Source organism: Dermacentor variabilis, chromosome 2, assembly GCF_050947875.1.
Source record: "Dermacentor variabilis isolate Ectoservices chromosome 2, ASM5094787v1, whole genome shotgun sequence".
NCBI classification, from domain to species: Eukaryota; Metazoa; Arthropoda; class Arachnida; order Ixodida; family Ixodidae; genus Dermacentor; species Dermacentor variabilis.
Genome location: NC_134569.1, coordinates 230,143,739 through 230,152,030, shown reverse-complemented (window position 1 = coordinate 230,152,030; position 8,292 = coordinate 230,143,739).

Here is an 8,292-nt window from a genome sequence, read left to right as displayed (position 1 = left end):
GTATCACATCTGTGCCTTACCAGTATTCACGTACGGGGCAGATACGTGGAGGCTTACGAAAAGGGTTCTACTTAAATTGAGGACGACGCAACGAGCTATAGAAAGACTAATGATGGGTGTAATGTTAACGGATAACAAAAGAGCAGATTGAGTGAGGGCACAAACGCGAGTTAATGACAACTTAGTTGAAATCAAGAAAAGGAAATGGGCATGAGCAGGATACGTATTGGGAAGGGAAGATAACCGATGGTCATTACGGGTTACCGATTGGATTCCAAGGGAAGCGAAGCGTAGCAGGGGGCGGGAGAAAGTTAGGCGGGCGGATGAGATTACGAAGTTTGCAAGGACAACGAGGCCACAATTAGTGCATGACTGGGGTAGTTGAAGTATGGGAGAGGCCTTTGCCCTGCAGCGCGCGTAACCAGGGTGATGATGATGTTGATGATGCTGCTGATGATGAATGTGATGAGTCCAGAAATATATGCAGCGATCATCCAATACTGTGGGTTGAAAGCACATGTGGCCCAGGTTGAAGCCTTATTTACTAAATAGCTCTGGGTCTTCACGAAAGCGACGGTTTAACATCATTAGGACAGCTCATAGACTTTATCTACTTTCTCGCCAGCATGAAGTAATGGATCGTCTACAGCCTGATAGAGTAAGGGGCTCCTGTCATGACGAAACCACCTTCGTAGCCAAACGACGGAATAATTTGCCCGGGTATGTGGCATTGCATATGCGTCTCTCATCAGTTGACCCGTTTGATGCGCGCGTGTTTCACTGGGTATAGGTCACTGATTATGTGTATATCGTTCATAAAATCAATGTAACCTGATTTCCTGAACTCCATAGCCGAAACTAGGTATGTGGCACAAGTCAACGAACGTCTAAATTTTGACTCAATGTCACTGAAAATTGACAGTTTTCATGACCGCCGCTTCAACACTGGCTCCGCCAAATTTTTGTCACTGCATTCGTGTACGCAGGCTAGTGCCAGAATTCAATGAACGCCCTTGATGTGAATTTCGGCCACTGCATAGGTGCCACTGGGCATGTTCTCTTCAGCCAACCTAGCTCAGTTGAACTTGCATAACTGGGTATGCGAAACTAAGCGTATGCCTGGCTTCAACCAACTTTCGTGGCGAGAATTTGGGTCACTGAACGTGGGCCATGAGGAATAAACCTCGTTGACCCCAACCTTTACCGCTTCAATGTCAGCCACGCTTCAATGTCGCAAAATTGGAAGGAAATCGGTCAAGCAGTCTATCATACCAAATCGCTACCGAACCAATTATCGTTATATTGTGAAAGCTAATTCCAGCTCGCGCCAGCGAATTCAATAATTGCTTTATCCCATCCAAAGCTCTGACGCCATGACTAAGCTTCCCTTCTCTTACAAATCATTCTCTAAATTGATCACTGCACTGGATGTGTACTATAGCAGTACGTGGCCTTTCCAGCTTTTTTTTTTCTTGTAATGACAACTTTCATATCGCCTGCCCGTTTGCTCTCTAATCCACGCCGCTCTTTTCCGCATGAAAAGAAGATGGATCCATGGATGAATAACATTTTATCGAGGTCCCTCGGTGCGCCCGATTTGCGCGCAGTAGGCCACTCCCACGTCGGGACACAGAGGCCATGCCCCTCCGCCGCGTCGAGGGCCCGCGCAGATCCATTGAAGTCGGTGATGTAGGCCTTCATTGCACCTGTTTACATTTAATGTGGATTTATGTCCTCCTTTGAAAAGGTTCCCAAGTTGTATTTTAAGGCACATGCCCAGAGAACCATATCGTCTACACCGAAAAATGGCAGCCAGCACACACTTAGTTGCAGAAGCCAGCAGACAACGTGTGTCACCGGGTATGCGAAACGGACTAGATGCGTACAGGAATGTGGCTGAAAATGCCACAGAATGCCAAATACATTTTTAAAAAAAGACGGCAGCGATGCAAGCAAGGCTACCACCGAAATTGCGCAATCCATAAAAAAAACGAGTGCATCTCAAAGCAATTCCGGGCTCTGACCCGACCTGCGCGCGCTTTCGCAAGCACACCTGTGCATGAACTGGTCCCCGCCAACCACCGCCAGCAGGCTCACGCCTTTACGTCCCTGATCCATTCCGGCCGAGCGTCCTAGACACAACGCCTTGGATCAGGTGATGTTCACTGGGTCACGGCGTATATGCGGGTATCGAGTACAGGCACGCCTGACACGCCGCTGCACTGACACCTTTGGCATGTTGAGTAGGGCGAAATGTCGAGCACACGAAGAAACGTCAAAAAGATTTCATAAAACGTTTCATAACATCAACGTAACCTGGTTTCTTAACGTCCGTAGCCGAAACTAGGTGTGTGCCACAATTCGATGAACGTATAAATTGTGAGTCAATGTCACTGAAAAAGTGACAGTTTTCATTTGCGCCTCTTCAACGAAACTGGCTCCGCCAAATTTGCATCACTGCATACGGGAAAGCGGGCTAGTGCCACAATTCAATGAACGTACTTGATGTGAATTTCGATCACTGCATCGGTGCCACCTGGCATGGGCTTCTCTTCAACCAACTTAGGTAGTTTCAACTTAATAACTGGACATGATAATCTATTCGTGTGTGAGGTTGCAATGAACTTTCGTGACGATTATTTTGGTGACTGAACATGCCCCACGAGGTGTCTGTCCCTCTTTGATGAAACCTGTTGACCCCAACTTGTACCGGAGTATGATCAGTCAAGCAGTATATTTTTAAAAAAAGAAAGGCATTCGGAAAAACTTCGAAATTTCACCATTTCATTTCTTTCACGGTTACGCAAGATCATTCATAACCACATTGGCTGTTTGCTGAGGAAAAAAGGATATTTTGCTCTTTTGTAAGTAAACTTCGGGAAAGAAATCTCTAGGAGAGAATGTGGTCTCACCATTTCACCATTCACCATTCCGTCTGCTTTCACGGGTACGCCAGATCATTTAAAGCCACATCGGCTCTTAGTTGTGGAGGAAAAGGGCCTTAGCTTTTTTACAACCAAACATCTACTTTTTTACGCCCCGTGGGCACCGTAGTGGAGGTCTACAAAGAATTTTGCCCAACTGGGATCTTCAACGTGCGCTACGATGTACACGGGCGTCTTCACAGTTTGCCTTCATTCAAACTGATATCTCCGGAGCCGGAGATTAGCCCGCAATTTCGAGCTGAGTATACTAGTGCCTTAAGGAAGGAAGGAAGGAAGGAAAAATGGAAAGAAGGAAGGAAGGAAACAGTGGAGAAGGAAAGGCAGGAAACTTAACCTATTTGGCTCAGCCGCTTTGCTACCCTACACTTGGGAGCGTGATGGGGGTGAAAGATGGGGAAGAAAGAGAGAGCACATAGCACAGCACACACATCGTCAGTTACGGTCCGTCACTCTTGAGTGCTACGGGACATAACTGTCCAAGCCCGTGTCTTTCGAAAACCGAAGTAGTCCCTTCGTCGCCTTCAGCTGCGGTGTCTTCTGTCGGCGACATGTGAAAATCGTTTAAACTGACAATGGTCTATTGTCAAGTTGCGCTAGAACGAACGCCAGGGTCTGCCTCTGAACATTGTATTCAGGAGAGTCACACAGAATTGTTCTAGCGTCTCCTCGCAAAGACAGCCATTGCAGAGAACGTTGTCAGCCATTCCAATGCGAAATGACTAAGATTTCCTGAATTTCACCCCTAGCCATAAGCGATAAAGCAGAGTGGCCTATCTTCGGCGGAGTGCAGTGGCATACAGAGATGCATCAAAGAGGGCAGGTGGTATTGACAATTGCTCCGGTTGGTCTGGCTGCTTGGTGTGCACCATTGAGAAAGCGTGATCTCCTGTGTAAGCACTCGAAGTCTGCTTCCTGTGTGTCTTCAAGAGCTACCAGAGCAGCATTATCGGCGTCTTCATTTCCTATGGCGCGCAGTGACTTAGCAGCCACTGAAGCGTCACGTGGTGTCCTTTTTTATGTAATGTATGGAGTAGGAATCTGATATCCAATACAAGCTGTTCGTATGGCCCGCGACGCTGAGCTGATAGCAGAGATTGTAGGGCTGCGTTTCACTCACTGAAGATTGACAATTGTCGAGGTGGTTCCCGACTGACGAAACAAAGTGCAGCGCGAAGAGCAGCTAGTTCCACAGATGTCGATTTAGTTGGGTGGTCAGTCCTAAAGCTGAGGGTAATATCTATTTCTGGGACAACCTCAGCACCGGACGAACACTGGATGTTTGTGGCACCATCAGTACAAATATGTACACTGTCCGCATGCCTCTCGTGCAGAAGAAGCAGAGAGTTTTTTTCAGCAGAGGCGACGACATCTCAGACTTTTTCCGATTCCTGGTACACTGAGATGTACTGTGGGGTTGATAAGACACCAGTGGTATAGCGATGGTTTCCATGCAGCGGCGAAGCCCGAGGGAAGTTTGTCGTTGTACTTGACGATACTTTTAGGGAATGATGCTTGGCGCCTGTCTGAAGGTAGTGTTGCAAGGTGGTGATAGGGGGCACGCGAAAAATGTGTGACGTGCGTTCTCAGGGCTTCCACCATAATGTGAGTTTGTATTGGATGGTCCCGATTAATAACGATAGTTGCCTCTGTTGACGTGCATCTGAGCAAACCAACGCAAACTCCGAGAGCTTGAGGTTGTGCTGCCTGCTAAACATGAATATTTGTCTTGCAGGGGTTGTTCAGTACACGCCGACTATATTTTTAGAAAACCGAGAAAGAGAGCTCTGTAGAGTTTCAGCATTGCGTCTACTGACATCCCCTACGTCTTTCCTGTCAAGTATTTAAACAGCTAGGAAGTTGCTGTCAGGCGCCGTTTTATGTAGACCACGTGCGGGCTCCGACAGAGGTGTCGGTCAATAATTACGCCAAGAAATCTGTAGGTTCTGACATAGGAAATGGTCCGCCCATTGACTGAGATGAGAAAAGGCGTCATTGGTTTGCGAGTAAATGCCACTAGTGCGCAGGTTTCGGGTGATATGCTGAGACCTTGTTTACAAAGTCAAAGTTGACGTGAAGTCACAAGTCAAGCTGTCAAAGTTGACGCTCCTTGAAGCCGCGCACGTATCTGAGGACAAATAACTGCCGAAGTACAGACACAGATGTCGTCTGCGTATACTGAAATCTTGATGGTAGTTGGCAAATATTCAGCAAGTCCAGCAAGAGCGAAGTTGAATAGCGTTGGGCTGAGAGCACCGCCATGAGGGATGCTCCGGCTGGTATAGAGTCGCGTAATTGGGCCATCGACAGCTAACACCAAGAATGATTTTGCAAATAGGCAACTTGCAATCCACAAAAAGACTCAACCACCTAGGCCAACCGTCGAAAGTGTGTCGAGAATGCCCTCATGTAATACGTCATCGTATGCGCATTTCACATCTAAGAATAAAGCTGCAGATAAACGCTTTCGAGACATTTCGTGCTGTACATATGACACGAGATAAACTACATTGCCGATGGAAGAGCGGTCACGTCGGAAACCAGCCATGGAATTCGGATAAACCTTGTAGTGTTCAGGGTACCATTCCAGGCGGCCAGGGATCATCCGTTCCATTATCTTTACTTCACAGCTGGCCAGCGCTACTGGCCGGTGAAAGGTGAGCTCTAGTGGGGATTTGCCTTGCTTCAAGAGTGGCACCAGGCGGCTTGCTTTCCATTCGTCAGGAACATTTCCCTCCTACCATGAGGAAATAATTCTCTCCGTGCGGATTCTCCGAGATAGCACAAGGCTGTGTATGATATAACATCTGGACTCGGAGATGAAGAGCGTCTGCAGAGAGCTAGTGCAGCCTCGAACTCATCCATTGTAAAAGAAAAGTCCATGCGGCAATCACGCGAATGGGGGACGTCACCTTGGGCTGGAGGATCTGGACGAGTCGCTTGGTCTGCGATCCGCGCACAAAAGTCTTCTGCGACATCCATGTCTTGCCGCCTTCGTAAAAGCGCGAGTGCCTTGAATGGAAAACGCTGCTCCGGAAGGCAACGCAGACCTTGCACCGTTTTCCGAATACTAGTGCCTTAGGTATTCAGCTACTCCGAAAGGCGATAGAGTGAGGTTATACAGGCATATGAATGTGATAAGTCGAAATATGTGTGCAGTCATTCTCCACTACTGTAGGTTGAACGCGTATGCGGCCCAGGTTGAAGCGTCAGTAACTAAATAGCTGAGTGCCGTCACGAAAGCGGCGGTTTGACTTCATTAGGGAAGCTCATAGACTTTCTCTATTTTCTTGCCAACATGGACAAATGGGTCCTCTATGGTCGGATATAATAAGGGGCTCCTATAACGATTAAACCTCGTTCGTAGCCTATCGGCGCCACAATTTGTGTCCCAAATATGTGACATTGCATATGCACCGCTCATCAGATGACCCATTGGACGCGAACGTGTTTTACTGGGTATATGTCACTGATTACAAGTAGATGAGCAAAACGTGAGCAAGCTGTATGCATTCCTGCATTCACCTTGTTCACGTTTTGCTCATCGTCTTGGAATTCTATCTCCCGCATTCCCCGTGTTTTCCCTGATAATATGTAGATCTTTCACAAAATCCACGCAACCTGATTTCGTAAACTTCGTAGCGGAAACTAGGTATATGCCACAATTCAATGAACGTCTAAATTGTGAGTCAATATCACTGAAATGTGACAGTTTCTATGTGCGCCTCTTCAACAAAACTGGCTCCACCAAATTTGCATCACTGCAAAGGTGAAATCAGGCTAGTTCCACGACTCGATTATCGCCCTTGATGTAAATTTCGGTCACCGCGCGGGTGCCACTGGGCATCCTCCTCTTCAACCAACCAAGCTCATTTTAACTTGCATAATTGGGTATGCGAAACTATGCGTATACCAGGCTTCAATGAAATTTCGTGACGAGCATTTGCATCACCGAACATGGGCCACGAGGTATGTGCCCCTCTTCAATGAACCTTGCTGACCCCAAATTCTACTGCTAGGTATGAGGCATACTTCAATGTAGTGAACTCGGAAAGAAACCACTCAAGTTGTCTATTACTGAAAACAGAAAAGCGTTCAGGAAAACTTCGAAATTTCACCATCCTGTTCCATTCACAGGTACCCGAGATCATCCACAGCAATATGGGCTATTAGCTGTGGAAAAAAAAAAGATATTTTGCTTTTTTCTAACCAAACATCGAGAAAAGAAATTTGTAGGAAAAAGTTGGGTACAGAAACGCTAACTTTATAGCCCATATTCTTTTTACGTCCCACGGACGCCGTAGTGGAGGTCTACGGACAATTTTGCCCAACTGGGGATCTTTAACGTGCGCTACAAAGCACAATAGCGTCTTCGTAGTTCGCCTTCATTCAAACTGCAATCTCTGGAGCCGGGAGATTAGCCCCCAATCTTGAGCTGAGTATACTAGCGGCGTAGGTACTCAACTACCCCGTAGGGTGATATAATAAGGTTATGCAGGCATATGAATGTGATGAGTCGAGGTATGTGCTAAGTGATTCTTCACTACTGTGGGTTGAAAGCGTAAGTGGCCGAGGTTTAAAGAGTTATTAACCAAAAAGCTGAATGTCATCAGGAAAGCGACGGTTTGACATCATTAGGGCAGCTCATGAACTTTCTCTATTTTCTCGCCAACATCAGCTAATGAGCCGCCTACGGTCTTATAGAGTAAGGGGCTCCTGTGAGTCAACCCCTGAACAGATTGCCTTTAGCAATGGGTACTTAATGATGGATCACATCAGCGTCACCCACCAGGTAACTGAGAAATCCGCCGAGTACGACACATCTGTCTGTTACAAAACTTACAGATTACGAAAATGCGTTAGATTCAACTACGGCCTCGAGATTGTACGGCTTGCGTATTTTGCAAGACTGCTAATTGACGTCTGCTAACGCGTGCCTGACTCTAATGCTTCAGTCTTTGACTATCTAAAAGTATTTCAACTGCGATGCAGAGCTTCCCTGCTCGAAACGCATTCCCTTTCGACGACTTAAACTTCGCTCACATTGACTGGCCTCTGGTTCCTTCATTTTCAAAAACGTCGTTAGGTTTCGTCAACCTTAAATTAGATTTCATCCTGTGACAGCTTGTTCGCGACGCAACCCGTGGTTGCAACATTCTTGACTTAGAGGTTAGCACTCTCCTCGGGACAATTGAGCCCATTCTCCACATTTATGCCTTATGCGAGCACAAACTGCAACAACTTGAGGGTGAGGTGGCAGGTAGCTCACATAACTCTAAGAAAAACGTAAAGCAGATTACGAGAATGGTAACTGCGTCTACCATTGCTCAATTGGACGTATTTTCTCTTG